The following is an 18,821-nucleotide window of genomic DNA, read 5'->3' as shown; positions in this document are numbered from 1 at the left end:
TTCTACAGTAAGTGTGCATCCCCCTTATCATTCCCTTGCCTTCTACAGTAAGTGTGCATCCCCGTTATCATTCCCTTGCCTTCTACAGTAAGTGTGCATCCCCCTTATCATTCCCTTGCCTTCCACAGTAAGTGTGCATCCCCCTTATCATTCCCTTGCCTTCCACAATAAGTGTGCATCCCCGTTATCATTCCCTTGCCTTCTAAGTAAGTGTGCATCCCCGTTATCATTGCCTTGCCTTCTAAGTAAGTGTGCATCCCCCTTATCATTCCCTTGCCTTCTATTTTACTGACTTCTATAGAAATGGAACTTCTTTCAGAACGGCAGAGTAAAGTTAAAGAACCTGGTATTTTGACATTTGATGTTAAGAATTGAAGTTTAGGCTGGAGAGGTGACTCCATGATTAAGAACACTTTCTCTTGCAGAAGACCCAGGTTTGGTTGCCAGCACCCACACCAGGTAGTTCACAACCACCTGTAACTCCTGTTCCAGAAGGTCTGATACCCTCTTCTGGCATCTGTGGATCTGTGGGCACCTGCACCCATGTGACATAGACTCACATAGACACACACACACACACACACACACACACACACACACACACACACACATACACAGAGAGAAAGATGGGGGGGAGAGAGAGAGAACTGAAGTTTTTGCTGGTGGTATAAAATGGTATAAATTCTACAGAGGAGAATTAGACACTACTTGCCGAATTACAAATGCAATTACCCTCTGAGACAATAACCTTCCTTATGGAAGTTTATCCTATAGATAAATATGCACACATCACAAAGTACAAATAGGGCTAGAGATATGACTCATCAGTAAAGAGCACTTGATGCTCTTCTAGACAACCTGAGTTCAATTCCCAGCACCCACATGAGGGCTCACAACTGCCTCTAACTCCAGTTCCAGGGGATCTTATGGCCTCTAAGGTCATGAGGCTCACACATGTTACACAGATATACATGCAGACAAAACACCCATGTATATAAAATATTTTTTACATTTTTTATTTTTAAATATTTTTTTCAAATAATATATTTTGATCATATTCTTTCCCTTCACACAAGTCCTCCCAGATCCTCCTCACTTTTCTACCCACCCAACTTCATTTTCTTTCTCTCATTATGAAAACAAAAACAAACAAACAATGACAAAAAAGAAACTACCAAAAATGCACACATAACTTACCTAGTTTCAAATTCTTGGCTTCGTTAACATTGTCAAATGTGCATTCTATCTCATGAAGTGGTTGGGTAGTCCCATCACATTTATGCCACTGTTGCAGCAACATGTATATCACATCATGATCACAGATACACATGTAGCCAAAACACTCATGCACATAAAATAAACTTTTAAAAAAGAAAGTCTATGTATAGTCATATAACTCAGTTCTTCATGTAGCATTTTATGATCACATGAAAATATGAAGGGGGTAAAAGATCCAAATGTCGGCCGGGCGGTGGTGGCGCATGCCTTTAATCCCAGCACTTGGGAGGCAGAGGCAGGCGGATCTTTGTGAGTTCGAGGCCAGCCTGTCTCCAAAGCGAGTTCCAGGAAAGGCACAAAGCTACACAGAGAAACCCTGTCTCGAAAAACAAAACAAAACAAGAAAAAAAAAAAAGATCCAAATGTCAATTCAAAGGGACAACTATTAGATACATTACGGTGTGTATGTGGCACAATATGATGTGGTGATATTGAAAATGTCAATTTTTCCTGTTAGTTATGCAGAATGAGTTTTACAATGTTGTGTTATACAAAAGGAACAAAGTGCAATGCACTAGAACATGCTCTGTTTTCTGTAAGAATGTAGAAGAGGTCCGTTTATTATCTGTTCCTTTTGCTTATTTCTATATAAAGCAATTTTGGGAAAAGGGCCCAAGAAATAATTAAAACAATCAATTACATATAGAGTAGTGTTCTAGATGTGGCAAAATTGTATGAACAGAAACTGGGATATAAAAATAATAAGGTTGGAAGGTGTTTGGAGGTGGCAGGTGATTTGTGCATACCTACTGTGCCACAGAGGTGGATAATACAGCAGGAGCAAAACCTGAGGCCATTATTGATAACAGCATTGGAGATTCTGTGAAGACATTGTTTGGCTCTAAGAACTCCTAAGTCTGACATTGATGAATTGATGGAAATCTTTCTAGAGCTTACGTATGTTTTCATCTGTGTTACCTAAGCAAGAATATGAGCTTCATGAGTTCATTTCCCAAAGAATGTTACAGCTTCATCATGTATACACAACTTCTGTGAAATGGACTAATTACTCTCAACTAAAGGAAAATGAGAGGTGAGCACTAACAAATTAAATCAAAAAGGCATTTCTGAGAATCAGTGTGATACATATTTCCCCAGATTGAGCATTTGAGATTGAAGAGAGGAATTTGGCATTTTTACAGCAGATATCAATCCCTCAATTTCCTATTTCAACCCAACTATAGCACTTTGGACAAGTTACTTCAGCTCTCCGTTTTATTTTCCTTGTATGCAAAAATGGCTAATAGACTATTCCCTCCACAAGCTCTCTGTAAGATCAGTCATGGTACACAGTAGGTGCTAAGTAGGCACTGGTCCTCCCTCCCTAGGTACTTTCCTGTTCGCTCATTGAATCTGCTGGCCAGACTGCCACAGACTAAATTGCTTACAGCCACAAAAACGTACTGTCTTACCCTTCCCAAGATCAAACTCCAAAAGGCATCTTGCTGGGCTAACCCTTGGTGTTGGCCGGGCTGTGTTCCTCCTGGGAACTGTGAGAGAGGATGTGCTTCCATGCCTTTTCTGGAGTCTTGAATCTGTCAGCATGCTTCGGTCATTTCCCTTTTCCATCTTCAGAGCCAGCCATCACTTCACTCCCACCTCTCAGTTTTCTCCTTTCTCACTCTGACCCCCTCCCGCCCTCATCTGAGGGCGGGATTTTGCCTTGGTGAAGACAGATTTTGTGTAATACACCAATTCAAATGTTCATTTCTTCCAAAAACACCTTCTCCAAACAACCAGAAATAGTGTTTCCCCAGCTCTGTTGGCGTCCCTTAACCAGTCAAGCTATTACATAAAATGAGCCACAATGGACGTTAACAAAACAGACAGGTTTGGATTCCAATGTCAGCACTTTCTATGTGAATGTATTTGCTAGTTATGGAACTTATATTAATTCAGGTTGAGTTTCTGAGTGTTAAAAATATTACTTTCTGTGTGCCCCCACTACAAAGAATGTGGTAAGAAACTCATAGGCTTATTGGATGATTTCTAAATCATAAGGAAATACAAAACCATAAAGAACTATTTTCATCCAAGTAGAGGCCTTCTATCTAATCTCTCCCATTTATATTTTGTTTGTTTCCCCTGCAGCCCATTTACCATCACCAGATAAGATGGAATGGATCACTATTACCTGCCTTACCAAATGTAAATGGCATGCTTAGTTTTCAGATCATCCATAGCCTCCTTCCACCTTACACAGTTATTAATTTCCACCATTAGCCAGTACACACCCCAGACAAGGAATTGCCCTTCTTGGGAACATGTATCCTGTGTTTCTCCATGCTAAACCTTCTGATCTTGCTTTTTAGTCATTTCCAAAGTCTTCCTCCTCCACTTTTCCTACCATTGTTATTCGAACCAGTATTTTCAATGAAGGGGAGGTAAAGGAGACAGCTCAGTGGATAAAACAATTGCCACTAGAGAAACCTAGGGAAATACTGGATAAATGTGGTAGCCACCCGATAATTCCACACTACTCAAACTAAATGCCCAGGAAAGCTAATTAGCCTGTATTGGTGGGCTCTGAGTTCAAGTGTGAACCTGTCTCATATATAAAGTGGGGAACAATTGAGGAAGCTACCCAACACCAACCTTGGACTTACACACACTCATGTGTACCCATATACACACATGTGCCCATATACATTCGTGCGCGAGCGCGCGCGCGCGCGCGCGCGCGCGCGCACACACACACACACACACACACACACACACACACACACACGCAAATGACTTTTTAAGGAAAATCTACGGTAAAAAAAAAAGATGTCATGCTAGTAAAGGTTCAAATTCCTTCTTATCTTTCAATATGTATTTGAAATTTCACCTCCTTCAGCAAAAATGCCTTGGACTGTTTCAGTCCGGCACGATGCCTTCTTCCTCTTTGCATTAATTTGCTCATGTTCATTCTTGCATTCTCAATTCTTCATTCATGTGATGATGTTTTTCCTTAAATCACAGACATAAGAAAGCCATCATGCCAGCTGCTTCTTGCCCTTTTGGCCAAGACTGAGTGTAGGAACCAGCTCCTCCAATTCTTTGAATAAGTGGATTCTGAGGTATGTGCCTAAGCAATATTTATTGACCACTTTCTGTGTTTTAGCCCTGTGATAAATAACTCCGGTGGGGAATCAAGCAAGGCAATGTCCTAGCGGTCTATAAGCAAAGTCTCTAGACACATAGTAAAGACATCCACCAAGTAGAGGCATGATGTGTACTGAGGCAGAAACATGGAAGAGCAATGGACCAGGAAACTGCGGATTGTTTATAGCATTGGACACATAAAGGAGAGGAAGATGGTAAGTGGGCCAGGTTCAGAAAGGTTCATAGATATCGGTATGAGACTTTAAAGTTGATCCTATAGGCTTTTATCAGAAAAGTGACAAATTAAACTTTGTAACTGTTTCTTTCTTTTTTTTTTTTTTATTTTATGTGTGTGACTCTTTGCCTGAATGTATGTATGTGCACCACATACATGCCTGGTACCTGCGGAGGTCAGAAGAGGCTATCAGATCACCTTGAACCCAGAGTTATAGACAACTGTAGTCAGCCATGAGTGCTGGGAACTGACTGGGGTCCTCGGCAAGAGCAGCAAGTGCTCTTAACCACTGACACCCCACTCCCATCTTTCTCCAGCTCCTCAACTTCATGTTTCAGACAAATAATTCTGATGAAAGTGTGGAAGTTAGAGCAATAACTAACAGGAAGTGCCTTGCACCGACTAATTAGCTGGTGTCCCTATAAACCAGCATTTAAGGCTTGATATTTATTTAGTAGAAATGCATTTGATTTTAGTAAAAATTCTGCTCAGATTAATTTTTCCTAACCCAAACAGAACCAATTGTCATTTTTAAAATTAGCAGAATAGGTGCTGAGGAGATACAAAAGTGCTTGCCAGACAGGCATGAGGACCTGGGTTCGATCCTCGGGTGCACATTAAAAAGCTGCGCGTGGTGGAGCACACTTGCAATCCCAGGGCTGGGAAGGCGGAGGCAGGTAGAGCCCCGGATCTCCTTGGCCAGCCAGCCTAATCTAATCAGTGAGCCCCAGGCAATGAGAGACCCTGCCTCACAGAACCAAATGAATGGCTCTTGAGGAACAGAGACCCGAGGTTGACCTCTGACCTCTCTGTATACACTCATGGACATGCACACACGCACATGTGTGTGCACACGCACATGTGTGTGCACACGCACATGTGCACATGCACAAATAATAAAGCTTAAAGCTTTAGAACATTTTCTGCTTTCCTATTGCTCCTTCTCTCTCATCAGTTCTATCTCACGATTTTCTAAACTAAACCCCCTTTCACGAGCATATTAAAGGGCTTGAAATTTAGCTAATACAATAAGCTGCTCCTTCCAAACAGCACTATACAATGCATCATTTGGTTCTAAAATGCCAGCAGAATGCCAAGTTTCTGCTAATGTGGTCACACATGATCTTTGAAAAGAAATGTCAACAAAATATGTCTGCTGAACAGTTTGTTTTGTCGTCATTGTTGTTGTGGTTTTCCTATACCAAGGCCTTGTCTACTTAGCTACAAGTAATAAGATCACCACCCAGTCCACCCCTAATGATTCCTCTGCCGGTATTCATGCCTTCCCCTTGAGGGCAGCCAGGACCTGTGCCTTGATTCTAGCCAATAGAATGTGGCAACCATGATGGGTTATCAATCTGTGGTTGATATGGCATAAGTCTGATGGAATGGAAGGCTTTCCCCGGAGCTTGAGCTAGCACGTGGCTATGTGGGAGAAGGCCCTGGGGAGAAGATCTCCACTGGGGACTAGTCTCAGCCAGCAGCCAGCAAAACCCTAGGACCTACAGTACCAGACTCACAAGGAAATGAATTCTGCCATGGCAGTGTGGTCTGCTTCATTAGAGCCTGTACAAGCCTGAGAGCATTTTCATCATAGCCACGAGGGTCACTGGGCAGAGGTCCCAGCCACACTCTGCCTGAATTGTCTCCCAGACTCTAGAATAATAGGTGTGTTGTATGTCGCACCTTGATTTGCTGTCACAGAGCAACTGTAAATACTTTCAAGTCAGGGGCTGGAGAGATGGTTCAGCAGTGAAGAGCACTTGCTGCTCTTCCAGAGGACCAGAGTTCGATTTCCAGACCCACACCAGAAGGCTCGCGCTGTCTGTGATTTCATCTATAACTCCAGCTGCAGGGGATCTGACACATCTGGCCTCTACAGGCACCTGCACTCAGATGCACACACCTACATGTGCTCCTATTTGCAGTGCACTCACACACACATGCACACATGCACACATACACACATACTTAAAATTAATACAAATCCTTTAAAAAAATACTTCAGTATCAGAAATGTTTTGTGTCTAGCTCTAAAAGTTTTGGATTTTGGAGCATTTCAGATTTGGGTCCTTCTTCCTTTGGTTTTTGTTTGCTTTGTTTTTTTGTTTGTTTGTTTGTTTTGTCGTTGTTGTTTGTTTGGTTGGTTTTTGAGTTGTATTCCAGGCTGGCCTTAAACTTGTTACATACTTGAGGATAACTTTGAGCTCCTGATGTTCCCACCTCTACCTCCTGAGTGCTAGAATTGTAGATGTGTGCCACCACACTAGTTTATTCAGATTTTATATTTTCAGATGAGGGATGTTTAACCAGTAAAGCATGTGAAAAATATTAAAGCAAAACCACCTAAACCCCAAATCCAAACACTTCTGGCCCTAAGTATTTTTGGGTGAGATTCCTCAGTTAGTGTGCAGTGTATGTAAGGATGGACATAAAGGGCAGGTCTCAGGCACCTGTTCATCTTTCACTAGGTGCATGGAATTGCACAATAGCTGTACTTATTTGCACCATGTTTTCAGTTGATTCAAATACTTCCTTGACTCTTTTGCCATTCTAGCAGCCTACTTCTTCCAACTGCTAGTTTAACTTTGAGTGGGAAAGGAAAGAGTAAAAACAAGGGGTCATTGTCATGTTGAGATGTACTTCTTGGGGGGTCTGTGCAAAAGCTGTGGCAGCTGGGAAGCAGAATAGGCCGGCTGCAGGTGCAAGAAGCAATGCGGAGACTTATTTCATATCCTGACAGACACATTACTTTGTACATCCACAGCACCACACAGTCAGTGGATGTCCATGTTGATGTTCCTAGAGCAGGATTTACAAGCCTCAAGAGGATACTGACCGATAGGCAGGCATTTTAGAAGTGTTTCCAATGCTCTAGCTCCTGAGAGGGGTCCACAGATGTTTACTATAGTGTGGTATATAATTTCTACATGTAAATATTATATAGATACTTTTATATAGATCTACTGGTACAGAGTTTAATATATAAACTTTAGGGTCAGCCTAAAGTAGTTTTTAAAAAGTCTGTGTGTGGGGGCGGGGGGGGGGGGCGCGGGGATGTGTGTGTGCATGTGTGATGTTACAGGGATATCCATGAAAGCCAGATGAGAATATCTGATTCCCTGGAGCTGGAGTTACAAACAGTTGTGAGCTGCCTGATGAGGCTGGGAACTGAACTGTGGTCCTCTGCAAGAGCAGTGTGTGTTTTTAAACTGCTGAGCCATCTCTTCAGTCCTTGTTTGTTTGTTTGTTTGTTTGTTTGTTTGTTTTTAAGTGCTTATTAAATATTTATATATTTTATGACTATTACCTACCAGAGAAAGTTACCATTTGAAGGAGTAGATCGCCAGTTCTTGTCTATATACTCAACAAGGAAACTGGGAATGTAGCACCATCGGTAGAGAGCTTGCCTAGCGGTCATGAAGCCGTGAGTTCAGGCCCCAGCACTCCAGCACTGCATAAGCCTGGAGGAGTCGTGCAAGCCTGTAAATCAAGCACTTGGGAGGTGAAAGCAGCGGGAGAGGGGCAGTCAGAAGCCCCAAATCATCCTTGAATACATAAGGGGTTTGAGGTCAGCCTGGGCTACAGGAGACCATGTTTCCACAAAAAAAAAAAAAAAAAAAAAAAAAAAAGCTAAACAAGGAGGAAAAGACTTGGGAGGGAGAAAGATCCAGTGTGTGAAGAGAGCAGAGAGAAAATGCAGTTTCATTCAAAACAGAATAAGTCAAACTCTAGGGCTGGCCAAATGGTGCAGAGGGTAGGGGCACTTGCACATCTGTGGGATGACTTGAGTTTGAGCCCCAGTTCCCACAAGGTGGCTGTGGAGAACTGACTCCTGAAATGTTTCCTCTGACCTCCCCCTGGGCTCACACATGTGTACACACACATGAAAGAAAATTAAAGACTTAAAAAGGATCCACAACCCCCCCATACACATGGAGGCACAGTGAGACCGAGTCTGCACAGAACTGACATGTAAGGCTCACCCACCAGGTCTTTTAAACATTAGACATAGCAGCACTGAGCATCAGGGATTAGCCATCATCAGTCATTGCTAAGTGGCGCCGAGGGCCCCTTTATTTTAGCATTCTCAACCGGCAGTGCCGGGGCAATCATTGCTAGATAACCTGCAGCCGTGCAGCAGTGTCTAAGACCCAGGTCTACCTACTGAGGACTCTCAGCTCAGACAGGAGACAAGGGAAACACCAAGCAAAACTTTTGGCTTTGTAGATCTACATTAGTGGGCAAACGTCTGACCTATACAGGCAGGCATGTGCATGCAAGTATGTGTGAACGTGAAAACCTTCAAGCATCCTTGCAGACCTGGTCCCACCATGCCCAAAAGTCTTACCAGGATAGCTTGCCACCTCCCTGCGTGGCCCTTGAAGGCCCTGTAAGCAAATACAGTTGATTCTTGGTTTGATCATTCTCCCATTATTTCTTGTTGCCTAACAGTCGCTAACAACACTACCAGCTAGACCGAGCACACACTTACAAATTAGCAGGCTCTACCTCCAGTTTTCTGTGACCCTCTTTGTTAACACCTTTTGCCTTTGTTTCCAGAACCTGATTCTAGATTGATAGTTTTCATGCTTTTTCAGGAATAATCCCTAAATCTTCTTGATCTGTGTGCTAGAGGATTATCTGCTGCCCAGACACAGCACGGGCCTGGCCTCCTTGCTCTGCAATTAATTCTTAGTTTGTCTACAATGAATTACACTTGCCATCTGCTGATAAAATCGCCAATGTCCAAAAGCCTTTTCCATGGCTTTCATTGTGTATCTATGGTCTGTTCTGCCTCCTCTCAGCTGAATCAGTTGCAAAACAGGGGGTTTGGTTTCTAATTCCTCCTCTCAATCTGCTCTGTAGTGGAGCTTATATGTGAAAGTATATGCTTATGAACACGTATGTGAACGTCATAAAGGAACTTTCAGTGTACAAGACAAAAGTCAATATAGTCACGCTTCCATGAAAGAATAAATGGTTCCAGGCCAGCCAGGGCTACATAGCTAGACCGTGTATCAAAAAGGCCAAAGTATATCAAGGCCAGTCTGGTGTGCACAGTGAGTTTCAGGCCAGCCAGAGCAACAGAGTAAGACCCTGTCTCACAAAGGGGGAGGAAGGGCAAAATAGTAATAATAATAAATAATAATAATAATAATAAAAGGAATAAATGAGAAATGTATTGAGTGGTTTTTAAACAACTCCTCAGTAAGATATAAAACAATGAGTTTTAAAAGTAATGTACTTAAATAAGGAAAGGTTAATATTAATTTTAACAGATCCTTCCAAATCTACTAGATAATGGGCCATTGAGATGTCTCATCTGGTAAAGGCACTTGCCACCAAGCCTGGTGAAAAGGCTTTGATCACAAGAACCTACATGATGAGGAATTAAATAGTACAGACTTAGGGAGTAGCAACAGAAATCCCCTGCTCCAAATTCTGGAGGCTGGAAGTTCAAGGTCAAGGTGCAGGGTGGTGGCAGAGTTATTTTCTCATGTGGCTTTTTTCTTCAACTTATAGAGGGCTGACTTCTATGTACTCAAATGCTCTTCCCTCTGTTTTGTCTTTTGATTTTGGTGTGTGTGTGTGTGTGTGTGTGTGTGTGTGTGTGTGTGTGTGTGTGTGTTGAGGGGGTAGTTTTGGTTTGGTTTGGTATTTTGAGACGACATCTCATTATGTATTTCTGGCTTGCCTATAACTCAGAGAAATCCACCTGCCTCTGCCTCCTAAAGGCTGGAATTAAAGTCCTGCACCACCACACCTGGCCCATGGTCTTCCCTGTATATGAGTCTATCATAATCTCTTCTTATGAGGACACCATTCCTCTTGGATTAGGAGCACATACCCAAATGACCCCCACTTAACCTTAATTAGCTCTTCAATAATCCCATCTCCAATCAAAGTCACCAGAAATACTGAGGAGTAGGACTAACACACACGAATCTGGGAGACATAATTCAGCCCAGAACAACCTGAAATGGAATGGTTTCCTCTGCTTGTCAGTCAGTTGTCCACACAGGGATAGTGTCTTATCCAGGTGTTAGGATCTCAGAGTCCTTTGGACCACATCAGGACACATCCACAAAGCATGGACCCTCTGCTGCTCAAGGATCCTTATATTGAATCCTAAGGACACCATGCATAACATCTCTCACCACCCTGTACTCCAGAGTAATAAAGAGGCATCTGTTTTTTTCAACACCCCGAGTCTCTGTACCTGTCATCCAAGTAGGAGATTTGTCATCTGGGTCTTGAGATGACAATCATTGTCTCAGACCTTATAGTTTTAATGGATTCGGTTTTCAAAACAAATACCCAGAAGTAGATTCTTCCAGTGTCCTGTCTGTAACAAGCACTTGCTTCAACTGAGACATAAAATGCATGAAAAAAGTAGTGATTCAAACTACGGTGAAATTACATTTTTATTTTATTTTATGTGTATGAGTGCTTTGCCTGCATACATGTAAATGCAAGGCCTGTGTACTTAATGCTTGCAGAGGTCAGAAGAGGACATTGGATCCTCTGGAACTGGAGATACAGATGATTGTCAGCTGTCATGTGAGTGTTGGGAACTCAATTCAGGTCCTTTAGAAGAGCAGCCAATTCTCTGAACCACTGACCCACAACTCCAGCCCCCTTCCCCTTCTAAAATAGGAAAGCATTTTTTAAATGACCACTCATGGCTGCAGAGAGAGTTCTGAAGCTGTGGTTAAGAGCATGTACTGCTCTTGCCGAGAACCCAGTGCAGTTCCCCATACCCACATCAAGCAGCTCACAACCACCTGCAACTCCAGCTCTAGGAAACTGACACCCTCTTCTGCACTCTGTGGGTACTGCATTCACATGTGCACACACTTACACATAGACACACACTCTAGCCCTTCCCCCATGGCCCTGTGTGTGCCAGCTTCCCCCAGACCCCAAAGGCTCTATAATATCCCAGTGTAATATCACTAGCAGAGGACAAAGTACTCAAACACGTGAGCCTATAGAGAACATTATTTCATATTCAAATCACAACACATGTATAAAGAAATTCTGACAGAATTCTGCAAAATGTTGTACCATGTAGTTGATTAATTCCCCCTTGAACCAGGGGGATTATTATTCTTTCAGGCTCCAGGTAATGTTGATGGGCAGATCACTAAACTCCTGGGCCAATGTGGTCAGGTAGCGACAACAGGTTTGAAAACACCTTACCTCTTCCTACGGAATGAGGGAAGTTAGAACGTTATGTGGTAGGTGGAGGGGTGAAGGGTCATGAGGCTCAGAAGGAGTGTCTGGGAAGCACAACCTTCTGCCTCTAGACATGCCTGGTCCATGGGTAGTTACAGACCAAGAATCCTGGAGCCAACCACCTGAATCTACCTCCACACTAGCTGTGTGAATTTAGACAAGCTCCCTAGCCTCTCTGGGCTACCTTTTCTTGGAGCATAAAATGAGAATAACACACTAGCACACGATGCAGATTGTGGTGAATGTTAAATGGGTTGATACATGTCCAATTTTAGGACACAGGAAGCGTGCAAAATGTAATAGATCCCTAATATGGCATGGCACACAAGCCAGCATGTCTCTGTGACCTCAGCACTGGAAACAGGTGGATCCCAGGGCCTTACTGATTGGCCAGTGTGGACATAAAAAAAAAAATGTCTGGCCTTTATAGCCTAGCATACTTACACAAACATAGGCATGCGCGCGCGCGCGCGCGCACACACACACACACACACACACACACACACACACACACACACACTACTTGATCAGTGCCATGGACCAATTGCTTGAAGAGAAAGAGACACGGATAGAAAACGGTTGTAGTGGGCCGACATTTAAATGATTGCCAAGATTCTGGGATGACCAGATTGAATTAAAGTGGCTACCTCTAGAGAGGATTTTCCTAAGAGAGAGGACTTAGTGGTTCTCTTTTTTCTGAAAACCCTCTTACTCCCACACTCACAGTGATTTATCTTGGAAATAAAGAAAAGTAGTCCCTGGCTGGGGAGAGGGTACCTCTGCTGCAGAATCACAAGTTCACTTAGGAGTGACTGAGTGCTGTCCACAAGACTTCCAAGACTCACTCTCCATTGTCCCTCTCCTCCTGTTCCACAGAGGCATCCTCATGAAGGAAGCATGTCTCCTGTCATCTCGAGCTTCACACTTCACAGTTTGTGACCCCAGAGAAAGGCTAATGGGTCTCTTTTGCCAGGAGGTCAAAACTCCTGAGAACCATTCACTCCAACCCCAACTCTGCTTCTCTCTCACAGGCCAATCAGTTACAGTAGACGTAAAGGTGGAGGTCAGAAAAGTTAGAACACCGTGTGGTAGGTACCAAGAATGTTGGGCTCCCGAGAGAAGGCTGAGAATCCCCAAATAGTTCAGAACAACCAATATCATTTATACATGTGGTGAGGATCCAATTGGTGAGAACTTTTAACATTTGTTTATTTATTTGTTTGAGACAATGTTTCATGTAGCTCAAGCTAGTCTAGAACTCAGTACCTAGCTGAGGCTGGCCTTGAACTTTTGATATTCTGTCAGGGTTGGGGTAAGAGCTAGTGTGGAGTCCTCAGAACCACTGTGGGTAGCCTTCAACTTTGAAAATAGAAAATAGGAAGCTAATGAATTCTTCTTTAGCAACCTTGATAGATCGAAGAAAACTGGGGCCAGGGAGATGGCTTTACCACTGATGGCCTTGCCACACACGCGTGAGGACTTGAGTTTGATTGCCAACACCTGTGTAAGGTTTGGTCATGGCTCTACACGCCTGTCGTCTCCAAGCAGAGCAAGTAGAGACAGGAGGATCCCAGGAGCTTGCTGGGCCACCAACCACGCTGAATGGCAGAGCTCCAGGTTCAGCGAGAGATGCTGTATCAAAAATGGAGGTGAGGAACAACTGAGGAAGAACCCAGTGTCAACCTCTGGTCTCCCCACATGTGCGTATACCCAAACACACACACACACACACACACACACACGCACACGCACACGCACGCACACACACCATCATTACAGGAATCACACACTTATCAGGAAGAGGGAAACAATCTGTAGATGAAGAAAACACAAAACACAGAAACCAGTATAAATTGTGTCTATCCAACAGCGCAGGACTTTTGCTGTTATCCCACACACACTTATATTTTTTTGTGACTATTAAGCATGAATTGACATACAGTCAACCGCAGACACTTTCAGGATATGCTGAGAATTGTTAAAAGGTATAAAACACTGGTAAAAACCTCAGGTCTTAGTGTTTTGCTATTTTATATTTTCAAGGTGCTTCAATTTTTAACATTTTTAAAGGTTTTAAGATTGCAAAATCACCATCAGTGTTAGCTGTGTTGACACTTAGAAACTTTATGCATTTAAATCATATGGAATTTAGCAGTCTGTGGCCCAGTTAATACTTCTGTGATTATTAAGACTACTTAAAAAGAAGCATTTTGTTTAAAAATGTATTAGAGTTTTATTAAACATTCAGTCTTCTCTAGCAGAGATCAGCAAAGTAGGCAATATCTGATTCCCCGCATCACACACCCACTTCAACAGGTTTTATTGTTTCTTCTATCTTAACAGCTTAAAACAATCGTACGTAATAGATATTTCTATTATTTTAATATGAATTATCTGTTTTCTCAGTGTGTTATTGAAATGCCTCAGTAGGATTTGACTTGAGCTATCAAAGGGTAGCTTGTTCTTTTTAGATACACTCTTGACCTTGATACAGATAAGGAAAAGATGCCTGGGCTCATGAGAACTGACTCCTGAAAGTTGTCCTCTGATCTCCACATGCACATGATTGCACACACACACACAGAGAGAGAGAGAGAGAGAGAGAGAGAGAGAGAGAGAGAGAGAGAGAGAGAGAGAGAGAGGAGAGAGAGAGAGAGAGAGAGAGAAAATGTGTAATAATAATAACAACAATAATAATTTACCGTCATTTACCAAAACTACTGTTGAACTTGCCTGTCTTCACTGAGCATGGTGGCATACACCTTTGGTCCCAACTACTCAGGCTGAGACAGGAGACTTGAGCTCAGGAATTTGAGACTAGTATGGCCAACATTGTGAGACAATATCAAAAAACAGGGCTAGGGATGTAGGTGAGCATCAGAGCACGTGAAGCCTTGGTTTGGTCCCAGCACCACAAAATAAATACATAAACAAATGAGTGAGTAAGGCTGGCATTTAAAATACATGTTTACATTATTTTTAAAATCCTAAAAAGAATTGAGAATTAGCAGGTTTTATTGTTTTTATTTGTTTCCTCATTTATTTGTCTATGTATGCTATGTACACATGTTCACACATGTGCAACGGTGCGAGTGTATGTGTATGCCATTCCTCAGGGCATGTCCACTTTAGCTTTTGAGACAGCTTTTCTCTCTGGCCTGGGATCGCCATTTTTTAAGCAAGATTGCCTGGTCAGAGAACCCCAGGACTCCTCCTGTCTCCATCTCCCCAACTTTGGTATTGCAGGTGAGTGTCACCAAGGTGGCTTTTCACATGGGTGCCGGGCATTGAACTTAGGTTCTCATGATTTTGTGGAAGCACTTTATGGTCTGAGGTAGCTCCCCAGCCCTTGGGTTTTATTTTTGAACATATGTGTTTTCCCAGTCTTTAGTACAGGAGATGAGACATCCCCAAACTTTGGAAGAAAATTAAGACCACTCATGTTTTACTTTATTCAAAGGAAACAAAAATATTGTGAAAATTGGTCAATCCTAAAGGGTTTTGTGGCTATCAAGTACAGCCATTCACTGAAGGCTGGCTTATTACTACAGTCATGTGTCATTGAATAGAGGGGAAACATTCTGAAGAATGTGTCACTGGGTAAATTTATCATGCAAACTTCACAGTGCTCACAAACCTAAATGTATTGCCTTCTACATATCTGGGTCACATGATGTCATCTATTTGTACCTTGACTGCAAATCTTTCCAGCTTGGGATCTGTGATAGTTTGAAAGAAAATGGCCCCCAAAGGAAGAGGCACTAATAAGGGGTGTGGTTTGTTGAAATGGGTGTGGCCTTATTAGAGGGAGTGTGTCACTGTGGGGATGGGCTTTGAAGTCTCTTATGCTCAAGCTATCCCTAGTTCAGACCACTATTGTTGCCTGTGGGTCAAGATGTAGGACTCTTAGCTACTTCTCCAGCACCATGTCTGACTGCACACCATCATGCTGCCCACCATGATGATAATGGACTAAACCTCTGAAAATGTAAGCCACCCCAATTAAATGCTTTCCTTTATAAGAGTTGCCATGGTCATGGTGTCTTTTCAAAGCAATAGAAACCCTAACTAAGACAGTATCGTGCCAGGAAATGTCATATCCAAACATACATAAACACAGGAAAGTAACAGTAAAAAATACCATGTCACATACATAGTCACGTGTTGAATAAAATGCTAACACAAGGCACCTGGCTGGCCCAAACAGTTTAAGCTCAGATATGAAGTTCCTTTCTTAGATCTTTGCCAATGCCCCTCCTCAGATTTGGTCCCCAGCATGGCAGATCACAGCAATCCCTGACCAATTCCAGGGTATCCAATACCCTTTTCTGACCTCCATGAGCACTACATCAATCACATTTCAACAATACTGCTTGAGTTGTTTTTTTTTTTAATGGTTGTGTACATCTTTGTTATTTTTGTTGTATTTTTTTCCAAGACAGGGTTTCTCTGTGTAGTCTTGGCTGTCCTGGAACTCACTCTATAGACCAAGCTGGCCTTGAACTCATAGAGATCTGTTTGTCTCTGTCTTCTGAGTGCTGGGATTAAAGGTGCACACTACCACTGCCTGACTGTATTTTTTTTTTTATTTTACTACATTTCTATTTATTTGTTGAGTGGAACAAAAAAGATAGATTGAAAGCACAATGTTTTACTCTCACTTATGATCTGTTCCTTTTTGGTGGTGATCCTCGAGTTCCTGGCCAGCTGAGTGAATCACAAACATGATCACTTGCTCACCTATCAGAATACTGGTTCACCTGCATTCAGCCTGCAGGATCTCAGGAGATGATGTGCTTTGTGAAGTCCAACCTGCTTTACAAAGTCAAGGCTACTATTACACACCTGCACACGCATGTGTATGTGTGTGTGTGTGTGTGTGTGTGTGTGTGTGTGTGTGTGTGTGTGTGTGTACATATTTATGGTTGCTCGTATGTGTACACATGCATGAGGAAGCCAGAGGTCAACTTCCAGTGTTATCCTCAGATCATCATCAACCCTGACTTTTTGAGATAGCCTGAGATTTGCTGAGCAGAATGGATGGACTGGCTGCCAGTTGGTCCCAGAGATCTGCCTGTCTGTCTCTCCAGCCAGGGTGTTATAAGCTGAAGCTATCACACTCAGCTTGTTTACATAAGTTCTGGGGATCAAACTCACACCCTCTTGCTTACACAGCAAGAATTCTATAGACCAGGCCATTTCCCCACCCTCTTGTTACTACTATTAAGATCATTTTCTGCCCCTTAATTTCTCGACAGTAGTTCTATACACAGTTCTTTATCTTAAGCTACTATGCAAAGACCATGATATGTTTGTATGCTGTCCTTTAAGGCATTGTTTAAAATTTTTATTACATTTGTTATTTATTTATTTAGAGGGGACATGGTGGAGGCTAGAGGACAACTTGTGGGACTCAGTCTCCCCTTCTACTTTGTAGGTTCTGGAGATTGTACCCAGGTTGTAAGCCTCAGTGACAAGGGCCTTAGCCCCCTGGGCCATCCCTAAAGCCCTATTATTCTTATCGTGTCCACTTCTTTGCGTTTTCCAACAAGTTTTAACTTACTTGCAAATTCTTCAACTGTTCCCCATCAGATAAGCTCACAAGTGGGCAGTGGGGCACACCGAGCCACAACAAGGCACCACATGTTGACCAGGGGCTTGCAAGAATAAAAATCCAGAAATATCACTCTGTTCTTGGGTCCTTTCTCAGCAGACATTTTTTTTGCTTCAGAGGCAACTGGGGAGCCCCAGAAGAAAAGCACCGCAGGCAACAGCCAGCCTCCCACCCCCACGGTTTCTCCAACCCTTCCTAACTAACGAGTCACAGTAATGTTTGCGATTGGCAAAGCAGCCTCTTTGCAGAGAGCTCAGAGTGCGCGGTGTGTTCCCTCATTAATGCATGCCGACTCCTGTGGAGGAGGTGGGTGGCAGGCAATTTCAAATCCTTTTCTTCTCCACCTACCGAAGAGATTTAGCTCTCAATAGCTCACACGAATGAGTGAACCATTTCGGTTATAAGATTATGATTTGCTCATCACCCCCCATTAACACCATTAAAGCAACCTTTGTCCTTTTTCAAATCTGTGCAGCCAAGTGCGCACAGCTAGAAAAGGGAGCATAAAGACTGCCCAGGACAGTCTGCGGGTGAGACGGGGGTTAGACAGGAGTTCCTTTGTCTGGCTTTGGAAAACTCCCATAGGACAAATAGGATTAAAGGGGACACTTTCCCTTCTCTGCAGCCTTCTAAATCTCACCTCATTTTACAACCTTCTTGCCCGGCCACACAACCTTCCAGACCTCTGCCCTGGTGTCATGGCAGATGTCCACAAATCCCTGTGTCTCCGTGTCTTCTACCCCAAAAGGGCACAGATGGGTTATAACCGTTGTTATAATTGTTAAAGAGTGGGTGAACGAGCCAGAAGCCACAGGGCTGGCACGTAGGTCAGTGATGAGTGCTTGCTTAGCATCAGTGAGAACCTGGGGGCCATCCTTTGCACTATATTTTTTAAAAAGTCAAGTTACCAAATTAGGAGCGTAACTGGAGTTTTTATGACAAGAACCTAGGCTCCAGGAATCCCGAATTACTAGGTTTGGCCACTGGTACCCAGGATGCAGATTACAGTGACAAGCGGTGGTAAAAGCAGAGGGGAGAGCTATTTAAAGTGGCCGCACTGGAGAGAAGAACGAAGAAAGTAGTCCAGTGACTCCCCAAGTCTGACTTGGGGTACTGGCATGGGGTTTAAGTTTAGACAGAGGAAGAACTGGGACAGGGCTTGAGGCATACATAATTAGCAGTCCTGGGTCAATTGTGGTGGACCTAGTTGGCATTGTTTCAGTTCTGGTTCCCCAAGAAGGTCTAAATAAGCCCTCATTACTGTCATCATGGGAGAGGACCAATCTAGCTCTCAGGAGACAGTCACTCCAGGAGTGCAGCCTCACCACTATGGACAGTGGACCAAATCTTTCCTGAGAGCTTCTT

The 18,821-nt window shown here is 43.1% G+C and overlaps 1 long non-coding RNA gene across 1 annotated transcript in view; it reads left to right on the top strand.

Annotated features, from left to right (window-relative positions):
* Positions 1–18,821, top strand: part of LOC143267410 (uncharacterized) — a 35,569-nt gene that overhangs the window by 4,342 nt on the left and 12,406 nt on the right. Inside the window, exon 2 of the long non-coding RNA XR_013042484.1 lies at positions 4,243–4,340. This is a non-coding gene — a long non-coding RNA (uncharacterized LOC143267410). The remainder of the gene's footprint in view (positions 1–4,242; positions 4,341–18,821) is intronic.

Source organism: Peromyscus maniculatus, chromosome 9 (assembly GCF_049852395.1).
Source record: "Peromyscus maniculatus bairdii isolate BWxNUB_F1_BW_parent chromosome 9, HU_Pman_BW_mat_3.1, whole genome shotgun sequence".
Lineage (NCBI taxonomy): Eukaryota > Metazoa > Chordata > Mammalia > Rodentia > Cricetidae > Peromyscus > Peromyscus maniculatus.
The sequence above is the reverse complement of the archived record's forward strand: the minus strand, read 5'-3'. Positions and strand labels throughout refer to the sequence as shown.